At 41.8% G+C, this 20,004-nt stretch overlaps 1 long non-coding RNA gene across 1 annotated transcript in view; it reads left to right on the top strand.

Moving 5' to 3' along the window:
* LOC123597954 overlaps window positions 1-17,354 on the top strand; it is a 79,913-nt gene extending 62,559 nt beyond the window's left edge. The window contains exons 3-4 of the long non-coding RNA XR_006712322.1: window positions 8,878-9,051; window positions 15,998-17,354. This is a non-coding gene — a long non-coding RNA (uncharacterized LOC123597954). The remainder of the gene's footprint in view (window positions 1-8,877; window positions 9,052-15,997) is intronic.
* The last annotated feature ends 2,650 nt before the right edge of the window (window positions 17,355-20,004 follow it).

Genomic DNA, 20,004 nt, shown 5'->3' with positions numbered 1-20,004 from the left:
GGTGAATCCCCTTGAATACCACTTTCATGAAAAGCAAAGATCCTCAAACCACTGTAAAAATGCCTGACCATCTCTGGTAAAAAAAAAAAAACAAAAACAAAAACAAACAAAAAAAACACAAAAAACATGAAGAATGAAGTGATTACAAAGAATAATTAAAAACAATCTTTTCATGTTTATTTATTTTTGAGAGAGGGAGGGCATGAGCAAGGGAGGGGCAGAGAGAGAGGGAGACACAGAACCTGAAGCAGGCTCCAGGCTCTGAGCTGTCAGCACAGAGCCCGACTCGGGGCTCGAACCCACAAGCTGTGAGATCATGACCTGAGCTGAAGTCAGATGCTTCACCCACTGAGCCACTCAGGCACCCCACAAAGAATAATTTTATGTGAGTGCATTTGCAAACCTGTTTAAATTGCTAAATTTCAGGAAAAATATAAATTTGCCACAATCGACTGAAGAAAAAGGAGGAATCTAAAATAAACCAATAGCCCTAAAGAAAGGCTTAAAGGAATTAATATTAAATTAATCCACCTTCAAGAAAGGTGGATTGCAATCAAAATGATCTCTATACTATTACGTAAAAACAGGTCCAGATGCCAAAACACCAAATAAAATATTCACGTGTAAATTCAAGCTGAGGGTTTTTTAAAAGATATTATGAGCAAGTGATGTTCACTTAGGAGGCAGGTACTCACCATCAGAAAAATCTACTATATAGTACATTACATTGATATAAGAGAAAACACACACAACCATCTCAGTAGATGTAGACTAAACATTTAAGTGTTCAGCACACATTCAAGATGAAAAACAAGTCTCAATACTTTGATTAGGAAGGCACTTCCTTAATCTGATGAAAGTGTCTTTTAAACCCTATTAAGCATTATGCTTGATGATGGAACAATAGAATGATTTTTGCTTCCGGTCAATGATGTAGTAAGAGTCCTACACAATGTGATTAAAAGAGAAAATGAAAAAAAAAAAAAAAACAGAAATAGAAATTATAAAAGGACATGACTGTCCTTATTTGTAGACAATGCAATCGTCTTATTTAAAAAATTTGAAGAGGGGCGCCTGGGTGGCGCAGTCGGTTGAGCGTCCGACTTCAGCCAGGTCACGATCTCGCAGTCCGGGAGTTCGAGCCCCGCGTCAGGCTCTGGGCTGATGGCTCAGAGCCTGGAGCCTGTTTCCGATTCTGTGTCTCCCTCTCTCTCTGCCCCTCCCCCGTTCATGCTCCGTCTCTCTCTGTCCCGAAAATAAATAAACGTTGAAAAAAAAATTTTTTTAAAAATCTGAAGAGATCCTGGGGCGCCTGGGTGGCGCAGTCGGTTAAAGCGTCCGACTTCAGCCAGGTCACGATCTCGCGGTCCGTGAGTTCGAGCCCCGCGTCAGGCTCTGGGCTGATGGCTCGGAGCCTGGAGCCTGTTTCCGATTCTGTGTCTCCCTCTCTCTCTGCCCCTCCCCCGTACATGCTGTGTCTCTCTCTGTCCCAAAAATAAATAAAACGTTGAAAAAAAAAAAAAATTTATAAAAAAAAAAAAAAAAAATCTGAAGAGATCCATAGGCACTGTATTAGATCTAATTAAATAATTAAGCAAACTTGGCCAAGACAAGATACATACACAAACACCAAGACATTTCTATTCAAATGCAACAATCAGAAAAGTGTAATAGGAAGATACAGATCCCATTTAAATAGTGACTAAAACTTTAACTTAACATAGAAATAAGTGTAATGAAAAGATATCTATTCCCTTTATTAGGAAAAGTATAAAGAATTCTAAAAAAGAGAGAAAGGAAATCTAAATAAACCTAAATCTAAATCATCTAAATCTAAATCTAAAATAAAAATATAAATAAATGTAGGTATATATCATATCCATAGTTGGACAGACACGATAAAGATGCCAGTTCTCACAAATTCAAAACCAAATCTTGACAGTACTTTTCCCAGAACTCAAAGGGCCAAGAATAGCTAGGAAAAATTTGAAAGAACTAAACAAACTGCTGAGCCTTACCCTACCAGATATCAAGCCTTTGGTAATTAAAAACATGTGGAATTAGCCCAAGTCCACATAAACAATCAGACCAAAAACGAATACAGAGCTTAGCAACAGAACCATTTACATATGGAAACTCGGATCAATAGAGTAAAAAGAATTATCCCAATAAACAGAATGGATGTAATTGTATATACTAACAGAAAAAAAAAATTAAATTAGTTCCCTACATCGCACCATGCACACAAAAAATTATTATAAGTGGATTGAAGCCATAAATATTTAAAGTTAAACTCTACAACTTTTGGAGACACCAAAGAATTATTAAATTAGAAAAAAATAGAGATTGACATAGTTATCAACATTTAACCCCAAATAAAATTTCTATTAAACAAAATACACTGTAAAGTAAGAAGATTAACAAGATATTTGAAGCCAGTGTATGCAATGATATAATTGGCAAAGAATTAGTACCAGGGTATTCAAAGTATTAATACAAACCAACATGAAAAAAAACCTAATTTTTAAAATAGACAAAAGATATGAGCAGAAGAAACACAAATGACCAATAAACCTAGAAAAAGATGTTTGATTTCATTAATAACCAGAGAAATGCAAAATAAAGCTACGTGGAGATAATATTTTACACCCAGATTGCCTAACATTCAGAAGCTTGGCATTTCTAAATATCTGCTTCTGGCTATGATGGAGTAACTGGAAACAGATTTAGCTTTCTCATAGTAAACAACTAGAAAAATGAACAAAATAATTTTTTAAATGTTTATATTTGGCAGTTATAAAACAACTGTTCCAATAGAGAGGACTGGAAGTTGCAAAGAGTCCCAGAGAGGAGAGAGCTAAGCAGGGGTGAACCTCTTCAGATGCAGAGAAAACCACATAGGATTACCTTTCATTATATTCTCAGTAGAAAGCCACTGGTGTATAGGCTGAATTTCCATGGGTAAAGGCAAAGGACAACCGGCAATGTGTAAGCTGAGAAATTCTTAGAGCTCATATACAACTATCGTTGAGTACCAAATAGCCAGAATGGACAGACATCATGGAACACCCGGGTCATTTACTTGATACCCAAGAAGAGGCAAGTCTGGTTGGAGAACAAAATTATGCCTAAGGAAAAGAATACCTTAGACGTAGCCTAACGAAGTTAAAAACAAAATAAACCTGAAAAATAACATTTCTCTAAAGTAACATTAGCTTGCAGAGTAAATCCCAACATTCTAGACACAGACCTTACACCTTTCAGGAAAATTAACTTAAAATGTATCAAGACCTAAAGGTAAAATGCAAAACTATAAAACTCTGGGGAGAAATCCTAGATTTCCTTGGATATATGGATGGCTGTGACTTTCTAAATGATCATACCAAAGGCATGATCCATGAAACCCACTTTCAATATACAAAGATAAATGGAAAGTAAAAGGATAGAAAAAGATACACCATGCAAACACTAAGCATAAGAAAGTTGGAGTGACTACATTATTTACAGAAGAAGACTTCAGAGTAAAAACTTTAGTAGCAATAAAAAAGGATATTTCATGGTGATAAAGGGGTTAATCATAAGAAAACAGAACTCCTAAATGTTCATGCATCTTCTAAGAAAACTTATATGCAAAAACTGATAGAATTTCAAAACTTCTCTCTCAGTAATTAATTAAACAGTAGACCAGAAATGAGTAAGGATATGCAAGATTTGAAAAACACTTGAAATCAATTTGGCCTAATTTACGTTTATGAAACACTCCAACCAACAACATCACAGTATACATTCCAACAGGATGGAACATATGCCAGATTACAGAACTAGCCTTTAAAAGTAAATCAATAGGGGCACCTGGGTGGCTCTGTCAGTTAAGCGGTGGTCTCTTGGTTTCGGCTCAGGTCATCTTGTAATTTGTGGGTTTGAGCTCTCCGTGGGGCTCTGCGATGCTGGCGTGGAGCTTGCTTGGGATTCTCTCTCTCCCCCACCCCTGCCTCTCCTCTGCTAGTGCTCTCTGTCTCTCTGTCTCAAAATAAATAAATAAACTTTTGTTTAAAAAAGGAAATCAGGGGCGCCTGGGTGGCGCAGTCGGTTAAGCGTCCGACTTCAGCCAGGTCACGATCTCGCGGTCCGTGAGTTCGAGCCCCGCGTCGGGCTCTGGGCTGATGGCTCGGAGCCTGGAGCCTGTTTCGGATTCTGTGTCTCCCTCTCTCTCTGCCCCTCCCCTGTTCATGCTCTGTCTCTCTCTGTCCCAAAAATAAATAAACGTTGAAAAAAAAAATTAAAAAAAAAAAAAAAAAAAAAAAAAGGAAATCAATAAAGGATTAAAATCAGAGTATTTTCTCTGGCTTCAAGGAATTGATTTAGACATCAATAGCTTAAGATGTTCAATGACATAATCCCCAACTATTTGGAAATCAAAGGCTGCGCTTCTAAAATAAACCGTGGGTCAAAAAAGAAATCAAAAGTGAAAGAGAGATGAGCCCTGGGGACACAAGAAGAAATGCATTGTGTTTTCTACCCTTTTTGGGACTCAAGATCTAGCGGGGCAAGTAAATGAAGCAGTGCAATAAATATGGAAACTACTGTCACATAGTAAAAGTGTCATGCTGACATAGATAAAGGAGGGGTGCACTCTGCACAGGAAATGTCATTTGTGCGGGTCATTGTAAAATCACTGGCATTTACCAATGAAAGAGAAGAAAATGTTTAAGGGGGGGGTGGGCAACAAAATGGCGTTTCATTTACTGAGGCTAAAGAGAGGATGTGAGGAAGGATGGTGGTAGAATGTGAGGTTGGAATTGTTGAGAATAGACTAAAAAATGAGTTGGAGAGCTTGGAATTGATCCTTAGGCCCCTGGCAAAATGTGTTTAAAGGAAAACGAAGGGGGACTTGCTCAGATTTGTGTATTGGAGACCTAACTGTGGCCATCTTCAATATGGCAGATGAAGTGGGGTTGGGTTGGGGATGACAGCATGGAGGTTGAGTGACCAATTAAGAGTCAACGGAAATAATCCAGGGGTGGGGTCATGAGGGTCTGAATTAAGGGTCTAAGAATTTAAGTGGTGAAGAACCTTCTCCTTAAAAGTCGTAAGATGTGAGTCTGAATCCACGTTCTTCCAAGAACTCAACATTTACTCTTGAGCAAATTGCTTCACTGCTCTGGCCTTAAGAACATCATCTGGGGGCGCCTGGGTGGCGCAGTCGGTTAAGCGTCCGACTTCAGCCAGGTCACGATCTCACGGTCGGTGAGTTCGAGCCCCGCGTCAGGCTCTGGGCTGATGGCTCAGAGCCTGGAGCCTGTTTCCGATTCTGTGTCTCCCTCTCTCTCTGCCCCTCCCCCTTTCATGCTCTGTCTCTCTCTGTCCCAAAAATAAGTAAACGTTGAAAAAAAAAAATTTAAAAAAAGAACATCATCTGTAAAATGGGAGCCACCCACGGTAAGAACTGTCAGAGACAGCCAAGCTTGCGTCCTCTTAGAACTTTTGTGACCAGCTCTGAATACCTGTTCCCACTCCCTGGAGAGCTGGAGAGCTCGAGAGCTCTTCACCGACGCCCTCTTGTCTTTCAGATATGGAAAAGTTTCACCTTCTGTGGGGTGAAGGTTGACTGCCCAATCAAAACAGCTTCCACTGATCACTGTTTAATGCATTACTTTCTTTATTGTCTCAGAAACATTTATCAATATCCAAAATTCTCTTTTCTATTTGCTGCCTCTCATCTGTCTGCACCCCACTAGAATGGAGGCTCTGTGAAAAAAGAGAAATTACCTGTCTTATGTCCCACTGTACCTCCAGCATCTAGAACCATACACGTAAAGGACCCTCATTAAATATCCATCCAATGCTGAATCTTATAAACCCATTTCTTTTTATGAGTGTCATGAGAATTGCCTAAGATCACACAACTAATAAATAGTAGAGAGAAATGAAAATCCTTTTCTTCTGATTTCCTGGTTCACTGATCTTTCGATGCATGACATCTGGTCTCTTACCTCATAGGATCATTTAGGAGATCAAATGGGAGGATAAGATGAAGAGCCGTAAGTTTTCTGAGAAGACAAGGCTCATGATTTAGAAGTTGCCCGGAAAGGAAACAATGACTCAGTGCCTCTAGAGGCTGAGAGCACTTCACAAAATGCACTATCTGGGCAGTGTGGAACCTGGGAAGCTTGGAAAGGGGTCGTTCTTTGTTTCTGCTGAGATGCGAAAGCCAGCATTTGGTGCCGTTGAGAATGAGATTCAATAGGGACATATGATATGGGAGGGAGGTGGATGAGGCAAAGGAAATAGATAAAGGTCTGCCTCATTAAAATGTTACAGAAGTCCTGAGGTGGCAGGATTCCCAATTGCTCACATCTAATGCAGTCCTTCCTCTTGTGGCTTTCTGAGTGAAAGGTTAATTCCTCCTGGGTTTCTTCCACTTTCAAGGGCTGAGGAGGGAAAATCTGTTTGTGACTGAGAAAGAAAGAAGACCTCCACCAGGCAGTGGATGGCTACAAGTCTAAATCTGATGCCATGGAATCATCTATGATTGGCTCACTATGGCTGAGTGAGCTCACTCTATGCATCTATGGCTCACTCGCCTGGCAACTGTTGAATAAATTAATTAATATTGCCAGATACTGTGCTAGGCATGGTGATAAAGGGGTGAACGGGAAGATGCGGGCTTTACCTAAGGGAGCTTGAAGGTAGGTGCAGACAGATAGTGAACAAACGATGGTGGAATGAAGTCCCATCTTGTTGAGGTGACCTTGGGGAAGTTGCCCCTGCTCAGTGATGCTCAGGGCTACCCAGGAAAAGACAGCTGAGAACTTTGTCACCTTCATATTAAGTAGAAATGCGGCCATAAAGCAATTTGATTTTAGCGCAAAATTTGAATTTTGGAAACGGTCTTCAGTCTGAAAAATACTTAGTTTTTACATATATACTTTTCAGAGATTTGCGCATTGTGTCATATGTTTATTTTTAAGCATTTTGAAGACTATCTTTCAGCTTTATTGAGGTATAATTGATAAGTACGATGGTAAGATATTTAAAATGTACATTGTGATGATTTGTTACATGTCTACACGATAAAAGGATTCTTCCCATTTAGTTAACAAATGTATTCACCACCTCACACATTTATCAACCGTTACTCCCTGTTTCCTCCACCCCTGAGTTTGACTTTTTTTTTAAGGTTCCATATGAGTATTTGCCTTCCTCTGTCTGCCTTATTTTCCTTAGTATACTGCTCTCAAGGTCCATCCGTGTTATTGCAAATGGCAGGATTCCTTCTTTTTTAAGGCTGAATCATATTCCATAAGATATCCATATGTATATGCTTACACATACATACTTGGCAGGAGTCTTCACGTCCTACAGGCGTCACATGTCACAACTGGGAAAACTGCTCTGGCTGCGTACCAGGTGACAGGAAAGCCTGCCAGCCTGACCATGGGATACCGTGTGGCCACGTGTCTGGGACTGCCCATTGGTCTTTGGATGCGGGCTGCCCTGGGGAAGACTGGCTCTTGGGCGAGCTGGTGCCGTGCAGCTGAGGTGAGCCCAACAGGGGCCGACAGCTGAGTGCCACCTGCTGACAGCGGCTGGGCAGCGAAGCCTTTCTTGAAGGGGGGTCTGGGCGGCCCGCCTCCACACTCATCACGCGGGCTACGGTATGGTGACCAGGACATGCGTGACACAAGACTTCGTGTTAAAACACGGCTCCTTTACTTTCTAAAGTAAAAGTAGCTCAGGAAACTGCCTCCAACTTTCGAAGGCTCAATTCTACCATCCATAACGTGAGGAGAACAATAGTACTTTGATTATGAAACTGCTGTTACGCGGCAGTGAGGTCATATGTGCTCAGAACTTAGCACGGAGCTCGAAAGTGCCACCCGTCGCTGTTCTCATTATTTGTAAGCTGAGTCTGCGCAGTTAAGATGATGCACGTGCAGGTGTAATCATGCTTCATTATGCTCGATTGTTTCTTTTTTTTTTTCCTTCTAATTTTTTCCTGAATAATATTTCCAAGGCTCCACGTGGCTTTCTTTGGGTGAACAGCTGGCAAGGAGGAGAAAGGTGAGATTGGTAAAAGGATTAGGGAAGGAGAATTCTTTGTTGTGTTTGCTAACTGCTCAGTAGCCCCGGCAACAGTGGCTCTGTGGCCACTGCAGTTCAACTCGATTTATGCTACACAGGTTACAGACATGCATTAGGATGCATTCTCCAGGCTGCATGCGATCCTACCTCTCTTCTGAGACACCTAAGTATTCTGATCAAAGGTTTCCACTTGCCGGAGCAGTGGAGCATGATCTGACCAAATCTAATTTTTGTGTGGATATGGGTGTGTTTTCATTTCCCCTTTCATAAAAAAACGGGGGGGGGGAGAAGGAAGGGGGAGCAGCATATGTTATTCCTTTGCTGCCATCTGAAACAGCCAAGTTGAGAGCCAATTTATTCAGCCTAATTCATTCCAGATTTCTCAAGGAATAAACAGTGTTCCTGAGAGTTCTCAGATGTATGGCCAATAGAGATCCAGTTGTCCAGGAGCGCTAATGTCAAACATGCAGGTACATTTCAGTTAGGGCACAAGGCGCTAGGGATGAGCGTGGACTCAGACACTCTCTGGGTTACCTCTGAGACCCCAGAGCTGTGTAATGGGACAACTGCTTCGCACACCCTAAGCACAGACCTAAGAGAGCTCATTAGGGTCCTTGTAAGCAACATTATGTTTCATTGCTCAGAACTTAATTCAAATCTGCAGAGAGAAGGGATTGCTCAAGGAGAGAAAAACACAAGGAATTGTATTCGTATTCTTTCTCCATGAGTCTTACATATGCTTTAAGAACCGCCCCCCCTCCCCCGCTCTCAAAAGCCCTACCTTTTCTACAGAAATCTTCCTAGATGATGCCAGCCTATACTGAGAAAGGATTCCTGTTGGAGCCATTCCAAATCCCATTTCTCAGAGGACAAAATAGAGACTCTGCTACTCTCTGAACACCCCTCTTACTGAGAACTGGCAACACCTAATGTGGACAGAAGAAAGCTTACATCCTTTGGAGGCAGGTGAGTATAGGTTCCAATTTTGCCTCACTTTTCCTTGTTCTGTGAATTTGGGCAAGTTAATTCTCTGAGCCTGTTTCTTCATTTGAAAAATGAAGATGATAATTTCTGGATTTTAGGTAACATGTATCAACAAAACAATAGGGCTACCATCATTTTCGCTTTTGTTGCTTAGTCAGTATGTGCTTGGTCTTTTCCAATACATGGCACTCTCCTTGAGGACTACCGGGCTCATGGTGAGGGGACTAGTCTGTGTGCTGTTTGTATTCAGGTCCATTCTTCACTCTCACTTTGCTTTGCTCCGTATCTCTGGGGAGGATTCTGCATTTCCCAGCCTCCTGGTTAGAAAGTTCCAGTGGGGTTGAGCCCTGGGAGGCACACGTCAGAGATAAGAGGCAGAAGAGAGAGAGAAAACTCCAGGTTGACTGTGCCTCCGGCCCTGGCTATGTCTCCTTTCTGGCCCCTAGACAAGCCTGTCTGGTTCCATCTCCACCCAGGTGACCCTGACCATGGGGCTCTGGAGACCTCACTCGCTCCAGCCATAGGAATGACAGCAGTTGCCTGCTGTTGCTAATCTCTTGGTTTCTCAGCTCTTCTTTCAACAGTGCAACCAGTTTCTTCTGTGCTTAATATTGAGAGCTTCCTGGTTGAACCCTAATTCATGTATTAAGTAGAAGAAGATATTCAGTCCCATAATTGCTGCAGATTGTTTTTCAAACAAGCATTAAAGGGGCACGTGGGTGGCTCAGTCAGTTAAGCGTCTGACTCTTGATTTCAGCTCCGGTCATGATCTCACAGTTTGTGAGTTCTGGCCCCTCGTTGGGCTCTGTAATGACAGTGTGGAGCCCGCTTGGAATTCTCCCTCTCCCCCTTTCTCTCTGCCCCTCCCCTGCACCCTCCTCTCTCAAAATAAATAAACTTTTTTTTTTAAAAAAAAAGCATTAAAGAGTCCTGGTAAATATAGAATAATGGAAATCAATAAATCCTAAATATATGCAAAGTCCCAGCATGCTCATTTCATAGATACAGAAACTGAAGTCCCAAAAGGGAAATGACTTCCCCCAGGTAACACAATCAGAAAAATATGCAACATGCATGCTGATGTGAAAGGCTTTGCTACTAAATCTGTAATTCAGATTTCTAGATTGTATGTTACTTGAGAACAGGGATTTCTTTTTGCATAGTTAACACTTGAACAACGTGGGGGCTAGGAGTACCAGTCTCCTGTGTATTTGAAAATCCAAAGATAACTTTTAACTCCCCCATAAATGCAACTATTAATAACTTACTGTTGACTGGAAGTCTTACCAATAACAGTTGATTAACACCTATTTTGTATGTTATGTGTATTGTAAACTATATTCTTAGAGTAACTAGAGAAAAAATGTTATTAAGAAAGTCATAAGAGAAAATATATCAACAGTGCCGTGTTGTATTCACTGAAAAAAAATCCACCTGTAAGTGGACCCATGCAATTTGAACCCATGTTGTTCAAGGATCAACTGTATATCGATAGTTCCTAGCACATAGCCTGATATGGAGTGGATGCTGTAAGTGTTTGTAAAATGGAACTTATGCCCAGTCAAATGCAAACTCCTTGAGTAGGAGACACAGAGAAGCTATAAGTCAAATGCAAACTCCCTGGGGCACCTGGGTGGCTCAGTTGGTTAAGCATTGGACTTTGGCTCAGGTCACGATCTCATGCTCCATTTCTGGCTCTCTGCTGTCCGCAGGGAGACTGCTTCAGATCCTCTGTCCCCCTCCCCCTCTGCCCCTGTCCCACTTACGCTTTCTCTCTCTCAAAAATAAACATTAAAAAAAAACATGCAAATTCCTTGAAGTAGGAGACAGAGAAGCTACAAAGACCCTAATATGTATCATAGTATCCAACTTTTGTTTAAAATGTTGGGATTAATATTTGACCTGAGTTTTCGACTCTAGAAGACAAATGTTACACGGTTTACAAAATAATTTCTCACATAAGCCATTTTGTGGCTAGAACCATTTTGTGGTGTAGTAAGCAAAATCAGTATTTATCAGGCTTGTTTTATAGTTGAGGAGGTTAGAGTGGCTGGCCCACGCTAAGGTCATGGGCTGAACTTACATCTTCTGATTGCAAAATGAATATTGTTTCCATTACACTACCCTATGCTCCCTATCTAACATCTGAAATAGATATATCTGGAAGCTATAGTATATTTAGCCATTAAGGCAGCATTAACAAGTTAGAAATAGCCTTCTCAAACTGGGGTTACTTACATCTCCAGGGGGGTAACAGGGGTGGCCTGAGGCTACTTGAAGCTGGAGAGCCCTGAGCATGAAATTTACCTGAAGATTTGAATGACAATGTAAGTACTTTAAATGAAAGATGATTTCGCGTTAAATTAACATGAATATATTGTGAGGAAGAAGACAAAGTTCTTGTGATTTTTTAAAAAAGTTTATTTGTTGAGAGAGGGGGGGAGAGAGAGAGAGAGAGAGAGAGAGAGAGAAATCGAGACAGAGTGCAAGCAGGGGAGGGGCAGAGAGAGGGAAAGAGAAAAGACTCCCAAACAGGCTTCCCACTGACAGCTCAGAGCCAGATGTGGGGCTTGATTTCATGAACCCTTAAGATCATGACCTGAACCAAAATCAAGAGTCAAATGCTTAACTGACTGAGCCACCCAGGTGCCCCAAGGTCTTGTGATTTTTATTGTGAAATACAATCCCTCAAAGCTTTTATCAGTTTGTCATTGCTGTTTTAGGGGATCGCCTATATTTCTGCAAGGTGTCTTCATTTTTTATTCCAGGGGTACTGCAGTGAGAGTTTAAGAAATACTCCATCTTTTTTCTTTTTAGAGTGTCCTTTAAAAAAAATCAAAGTACTACTGCACATAATTAACAAATCAAATACTATAGAGGGATAATAATAAAACCCAAAAGTTCTTTTGTCCAGCCCTATCACACATCTTTACTTCCAGTACTACTCCCAGAAACGGTGATCTATTATGCGCTTCTGTTTTTCAATCTTTATATAATGTTTGTTTTATCATTTCTCAATGAACCAACTTTTAATATTATCATTAACTTCTTCCAATAAAAATGAGTATTTGCTTCGCTTAAACACCTCTAAAAATATTACCACCTTTTTCTGAGCTTGCCTTTTCATCGAAATGGAGGTTTGGGATGAACAATGTCTTATTATTGTTGTGATCAAATTTATTAGTCTATTTTTTGTTCCCTACTCAAGAAGACCCTCTTTACTTCAAAGCCATGAAGATATTCTTTCACGTTATCTTCTAAGAGTTGCATTGTCTTGTCTTTTTTATTTATACCCACGATGGATCTGGAAGTGATTTTTGAATATGATGTAAGGTGGGGACAAGTTTACGTTTTCTGAATGGAAGGATATATTCATGGCATAATAACCAACAAAGAGCTCACTTTCATAGTATACAAAGAATATCTGCAATTAGTATGAAAGATACTAACAATCCAATAGAAATATGAGCGTATTGAAAAAAGACTTTGCAGATCAGAATATTCTAATGACCGATTAATAATACATGAAAAGGTACTTAACCTCATCTGTATTCACAGAAATACAAATTCAAAGCATAATGGGAAACTATTTTATATTCTTGAATGAAAAAAATAGAACAAGTCTGACCATAACAAATATTGTTGAGATTGTAGAACATCAGAGACCCTCCTGAACTTCTGGTGGGGATATAAATTATTTTTTTAAATTTTTTAAAAATATAATTTATTGTCAAATTGGCTTCCATACAACACCCAGTGCTCATCCCAGCAAGTGCCCTCCTCAATGTCCATCACCCACTTTCCCTTCTCCCCCACCCCCCATCAACGCTCAGTTTGTTCTCTGTATTTAAGAGTCTCTTATGGTTTGCCTCCCTCCCTCTCTGTTTGTAACTTTTTTTCCCCTTCCGCTCCCCCGTGGTCTTCTGTTAAGTTTCTCAAGATCCACACAAGAGTGAAAACATATGGTATCTGTCTTTCTCTGACTGACTTATTTCACTTAGCATAATACCCTCCAGTTCCATCCACGTTACTGCAAATGGCCAGTTTCATTCTTCCTCATTGCCAAGTAGTATTCCATTGTATATATAAACCACGTCTTCTTTATCCATTCATCCGTTGATGGACATTTAGGCTCATTCCATAATTTGGCTAGTGTTGAAATTGTTGCTATAAACATTGGGGTACATGTGACCCTGTGCTTCAGCACTCCTGTATCCCTTGGGTAAATTCCTAGCAGTGCTACTGCTGGGTCATAGGGTAGGTCTATGTTTAATTTTTTGAGGAACCTCCACGCTGTTTTCCAGAGCAGCTGCACCAGTTTGCATTTGGTGAGGATATAAATTATTAAAACCACTTTGAAAAGTATTTGATACTGTCTACTAAAGTACCCTCTAAGCCAGCAATTCTTCCCTTGAGTAGATACACAACAGAAATGTATGCAAATAAGCACCAAGAGATGTGTCCGAGAATTTTATAGCAGTATTATTCATAACATTGCCAGACTGAGAACAACCCAAAAGTCCACAAACAGGAGGATGCTTGGCATTGACAGTAGACGGGGGTTAATACAGGATAGAATATTTTTATAGCAAAGAAACTGATGAATCTCACAAACATAATTTTGAGCACCAGAAGCCAAACGCACGCACACACGCGCGCGCACACACACACATACACACAAAGGCACTGTATAATTATATTGCTATGAAAATAAAGAAACAGGCAACACAGTAGAGTGATGGAAGGAAGTATGGAAGGAAGAAGTGGTGATTGCTAACAGGTAGCCAGAAACTCCCTAGAATGTGTGTGTTCCTTTCCTAGGACTGCCATAAGACCACACCATAGACTGGGTGGTTTAAACAACAGAAATTTATTTTCCTATAGCTCTGGAGTCGAGAATTCAGAGATCAAGATGTCAGCAAGATTGGTCTCTCCTGAGGCCTTTCTCCTTGGCTTGTGGATGGTGGTCTTCTCCCAGGACCTTCACGTGGTCTTTCCTCTGTGTGTGTTTTTGTCCTAATTTCTTCTTCTTACAAGGACACCATATTGGATTAGGCCCCACTCATGTCACCTCATATTAACATTACCTCTTTCAAGACCCTGTCTCCAAATGCAGTCACATTCTGAAGTCCTGGGGCTTAGGACTTTAACATATGAAATTGAGGGGGTCCCAGTTCAGCCTGTAACAGTGAGGAAAGGGTACAATCTTATTTTCCAGGGATGGCAATATCTCACTTCTTGACCTGGGTGGTGGTGCTAAGATGGGTTTAACTTAGTGGTAATTTATGGCAAGGAACATTTCTTTTTTTCCTTAATATATTTTTTTAAATATTTTATTAGAGAGAGCGCATGAGAGAGGGAGAGAGAGAAAGAGAGAGGGAAAGAGAAAATCTTAAGCAGGCTCCACACCTGATGCAGGGCTTGAGCCCAGGACCATGGGGTCATGACCTGAGCCAAAACCAAGAGTCAGATGCTCAACCAACTGAGCCACCCAGGCACCCAATTTCTTTTTTTGATTGTATTTGTACTTCATGACACAAGAGCTAAACATAGATAAAACCAAAAACGTGAATTAGTCAGCTTTGCTGAGGTAACAAACAACCCTAAAGTCTCAGTAGTGTATAACAGTGAGCATTTATTATTCACTCACATTACTTCTTGGTGGCTGTGGATCTCCTGGACCTAGGCTGAAGGAACAGCCTTTCTTTGGGACATGCCATTCTTGTGGCAAAGGGAAAAGAACAAGAGAGCTGATAGAAACCCATGATGTTCCTTCAAGCAAAAAAAAAACCCACAAAAAACTGTATAACATGATCTCATTTTGTGAAAATATCGGTGACCATTCACCAAGTACACATCAGTGGGGAGGGATGTTGACTTCTTCCCTGGGTGGGAGGCATTACAGGTCAACAAGAAAAGATGTAAAATCCTCTTATAGGATAGGGGGCAAAATAACGTGGAACAACAAAATAATCTGCCATAAAAAGTCAACAGAAACTTATAGACCAGGAGGAAAACATTTGAAATGCAAATGACAGCTAAATACATTTCTGAGCAGTTAAAATTTTTAAATACTTTAAAAAACAGAGGTGTGGGACAAAAAGCATTGGAGAATTTGTTTTATAACCTTGGAACAGAGAAAGTTCAAGTTTGACATCAAATTCTGAGGTCATAAATCCAACAACATACAAAGTAAACACGCTGAATTAGAAAAACTACCATATGCACAAAGTTGAAAGACAACTTACAAATATTTGAAACTCAAATCACAGGGAAAAGGTACTTTTTTGAGAATAGGATGTGCTTCCACAAATTAATAACAAAAGGTTTAACAAGTTGGCATAGGGGTGCCTGGGTGGCTCAGTCGGTTAAGCGGCCGACTTCGGCTCAGGTCATGATCTCACGGTCCGTGAGTTCGAGCCCCGCGTCGGGCTCTGTGCGGACCGCTCAGAGCCTGGAGCCTGTTCCAGATTCTGTGTCTCCCTCTGTCTCTGACCCACCCCCGTTCATGCTCTGTCTCTCTCTGTCTCAAAAATAAATAAACGTTAAAAAAAAATAAAAAAAATAAAAAAAAAAAAACAAGTTGGCATTATTTTACCAACCGGACACAAGAATTAACTCATGTGTTGTCTTCATTTCTGGGGCCCCAGGCAACTCAGATGAACAATTCTAAAAAAGAAAAAGAAAAAGGTTCAAACATGGGAAAAGATCTCCCGTCACATTTATAATAAGGTAAATGCAAATGAATGAAATTTGTAACGAGACACAATTTTTTCACCTATCACATTGGCAGAGTATGGAAGTAAGAAGTGGTTTTTGCTAACAGGTGGCAAGAAACTCCCTATAATGCGTGTGTTCGTTTCCTAGGACTGCCATAAGACCACAACAGACTGGGTGGTTTAAACCAGAGATATTTATTTTCTTACAGCACTGGAGTCTAGAATTCGGAGATCACAAACGTGGATAATGGATATCGGGAGCCAGTAGGTCATCTTATATTGCTGAAAAAAGGGTAAGTTGCCTCACCCCACTCCAATTTGGCAATATCTCTAAAAGTCTACAATGTATCTATCCTTTGATCAAGGGATTCCATTCCTAAACGTGTACCCCATGGAGAGCACATGTACAAATATAAGCTTGCAGAAAAGTATGTATCACAACATTGTTTCTAAACACAGTAAATGATGGAAAAGAAACAGAAATTTACTACTTTGAAGCACTGGTAAAAATATAGCCCATCCATGGAATAATATGCTGCCATTAAAATAAGACACTTTTACATTTACTGAAATGGAAAGATCTCCAGCATGTATTAAGTGGGAGAAACGGGAAGGAAGTGCAGAAAAATTTGCATCCAAATCCACCTGTGTGGGAAAGAAAATGGACCGACTCTGAAATCTATTCACTGGCTGACTGTCTCTGGGGAGGAGAATTGAGTGGATAGGAGACAAGGGAGGGATTCTTGTTTTTTGCCTTTTTATACCTTTGTACTTTTGTATTATGTGTATTACCTAATTATAAGCAACCAATCTAACAAACATGAATGAACAGCCCAGAGAAACTTAGGAAGTGATGTGAGCAACTGAAAAGATCCCAGGATTTATCATCAAATGGGGTCTGAGTTGAAATCCTAGCTCTCACCCACTATGGGCCCTTTGTTCTCTGAGTTCTGTAAAATATAAATCTGTAAAATCAAGATCATAATGCCCAACAAGCAGCACTGTTGGAAGAATGAGACATAACATCAATGAAGTGCCTGGCTCAGTGAAGAGTAGCCGTCATTATTGAATTCACATTGGGGGAAATTAATAACCACAGAGAAGGCTCAATCTATTCCAAGTTACACAGGAAGTTTAACAGCAAATTCTTTCCCAAGGGGCTGCTTCAGGCTTTGGCCTATTCTCCAGAGCCTGCTGAATATGAGAGGAACTGTTTTTAGGGCGGGCCAGACCTGGGTCTGTTTGGCGGTGCTCCAAAGTTTCAGGTGCAATAGGTTAGCGGCAACGGGTCGTCTTGTTTTCCTCATTATCATTGTGAAGAAATTAGCCCGCAGTTGTTCAAGCGGGGGCGGGGGGGGGGGGGGGAAGCATTCTGGGTGGTCTGGGGCCCCCTGAGAAGGCCTGTCAGATGAAGGCCGGGATGCCCAATTACATTTGAATTTCAGGTAAATAACAAATAACCTCGCAATACAGATATACCCCAAATAGTACAGTACAGCTTACGATGCGGTGTACCTGGGCTACAAAACCGTTTGTTGATTATCTGAAATTCAGATGTTACTATGAGTCCTGTCCTTTTATTTGTTAAACTTGGCAGCCCTATCCGTGAGTGGAGATGACCCACAGGCGAAGGCTTGTGTTTATTTGGGAAAATACTGCGAAGGTCCTCAGAGCTAGTCTTTGAGAAGCACTTCTCCGTGGGCGCTCTGTAGCACAAATGTGGAGGAGCTCTGGGGGTAAAGGTGAAATGAAGGTCAGAGGAGGCCTGGCTGTCCCCAAGGAACCCACCAGATAAAGCTGCTGCCTTCGCTACGCTTTGGCTTCCCTTTTTCTTCCTGGAGGCCGCAGGTGCCTGGAAGTGACACGAGGAGGCAGCACGGGAGGAGGGATGGGAAGACAGGTGTTTCTCCCCTGGCTGATGCAACTCTCTTCCCAGTGAGCATGCGCCAATCACGCTCGCCTTTAAAAGCGGGCCTTGGGTGCTTGTTGGTCTAGAGGAGGGGTTTTCCTGCCGGTCGTGTTCTGGGCTCTTGTGGCTTTTTCCGTGGGGGCGGCTTTTCCGACTTTGGGTTTGCAGATTTGTGTTTTTTGAGGTAGGGGGTTGGGTGAGAGAGAGGGGGATCTAGGGGATAGGGGAGGGAGTAGTATCTGCTTTCTTTCCCCCAAGAAGTTTCTTTCTCTGTCCCTTTTCCAGGCCTGGAAGGCCATTGTGCTGGCAGGACTGTTCTCTTTTCACTGTGGCTTCTTTTACAAAGCGTTGTGCTGTCATGTCCAGGAGAGCTGGCTTTTCACCTCCTCTTTCTACCCTAATTCTGAACAAGGCTGTTCCCTAAGTGTTAGGGGGTGGTTTGCGTGACTGAGATTGCTCCCTGAGTTTCAGGCTTTGTCTGATTCACTGCTAGGGAGAGGGAAGCAGGCCCGCAGAAGTTTTTTTTCAGCTTCCTATAGAAGGGGCTCTGCGTCTTTCACTTTGGCCTCTAGCAGGAGAAGCTGTGCTCCAGCAGAGACGCTCCATAATTTAGTGGTTATGGCAATTGCTGTTATTCCCGTAACGGTAGGGGAAGGTCCGTCTCCCTTTTCCGACAATTGAACGTAGAAACCGGTCAGCTACACTTTCCTACTGCTTAGAGAGGAAACGTTGTGATGGAGTCTGGCTGCTTATTTCATAGGAAGCTTGTTTTCCAGCTACATGTGTCTTGCCGGAGCTCTGCTCTTCTGTACTAAGGCTTCTGAAGGCAGACTCAAAGCGGCATGGTTAAGGAGCTAAGCAGGTCTTTCTGGGGTTTTCTGCTAAGTCTGAGGTTTCTCACCTAGGGTGCAAGCAAGAGCTCAAGTTGTCTTGTGCCTAATCACCTTGCTTTCGGGGCTCAAACTGCTGAAATCTTGGTCAGATAAAATGCCAGAACGATTGCAACAAGCTACTAATCCCACTCTTAGGCACTGGTAGTTAATGGCCAAGTAACAGCTGAATAGAGAAGCAGAATAAGCTACACTTGACGACTGTTTCTAGGAGGGGGAAGAGGAGTTGAGCACCTTTGAGCAGGCAGCTTGCTATTGATCACCTAACTTCAGCGTATTCCATGGAAAATCCACACGGAGTAGTGAAATCCAGGTATCCTGTGAAGTAGCAAAAAGGTTAAGTCTGACGTTTAGTGCGGGTATCCTAAGCTCTGGGCAGGCCTTGATGCTCACGTGGAAACCTGTCAACCGTGAGTCCAGAAACACGGACATCGGCTTTGGTAGGCCTGTCCAGCTGCTGGGTATGCCTCCTAGGCTGCTTCCACTCACACTTAACGGGTGTCGAGAGCAAATGCTTCAACTAACCGATCACAAGGATACTCTCTACCAGGTCTGATCCTAGAAAACTCAAGTACCTCACCCTTGTATAACCAGGTTTCTAAAAACGGCTTCTCCTAGCAGCTCCTAGGTCAGCTAGAGTCCCTAAAGTGGCACCTCCTTTGCACCTTGCTAGGGTGCTGGGCTTCCTGGTCGCCATCTCGGGCAGGGTCTTCAAGTGCATGGATCTTGAGCTGCAACCCCAGGCAATTGCACAAGTGTAGCTAAAAATCTAACCCAGCAGTCCACGGTATGTAGTCTCGGGGGGAACACTTCTCAGCTTGCTTGAGAAAGGACAGGTGAAGAATCTAAAGTCTCGGGACAAACGAGCACAACTTAAGGGGGTAAGATCTTTCCATAGTCCTGATACCTAGTGTCAGAAAGCTCTAAAAAGAACTTGACTTCTTTTGACTGTGTCTCCCCACTTTGCACTGACTCCAATGTCCGTAGCTCCTACTTGAAAGCTCTTCCAGCGATTTCAGCCAAGCAGAGTTAGGGTGACCAGCCAGCAAAACCATTACAGACTGAATAGATTCTTGTGACATGAGGTGCTCTAAGACTTAAGTTTACAGACTTCCGTAGAAATCCCTGCTTATCACCCTGTGAAAGCTTTAAGGTGAATAGATGGCATGGAGGTGGTGATGTAGCAAAATAAGGGACAGCTGGGTTGTAGTTATAGCAAGTAAACCTCTTTAGCTGGGGGAGGGGGAAGGAAGATGAGGATTTTTGGAAGGATTTTAGGTTAACCTGGACAAGTCTCCATAACCTTCCAAGCTTTCCTGTACTGCTACTTGGTGGCCGTTGGAAAATGCCCAGGGAAGCTTCTAACATCCCAGTGCTGGGTATAGCACTTGCCAGGAGCACCTCAAAGGATTCTAGG

Source organism: Leopardus geoffroyi, chromosome C1 (genome assembly GCF_018350155.1).
Source record: "Leopardus geoffroyi isolate Oge1 chromosome C1, O.geoffroyi_Oge1_pat1.0, whole genome shotgun sequence".
NCBI classification, from domain to species: Eukaryota; Metazoa; Chordata; class Mammalia; order Carnivora; family Felidae; genus Leopardus; species Leopardus geoffroyi.
Note: the sequence above shows the minus strand (reverse complement) of the source record. Positions and strands in the feature narration are given on the sequence as shown.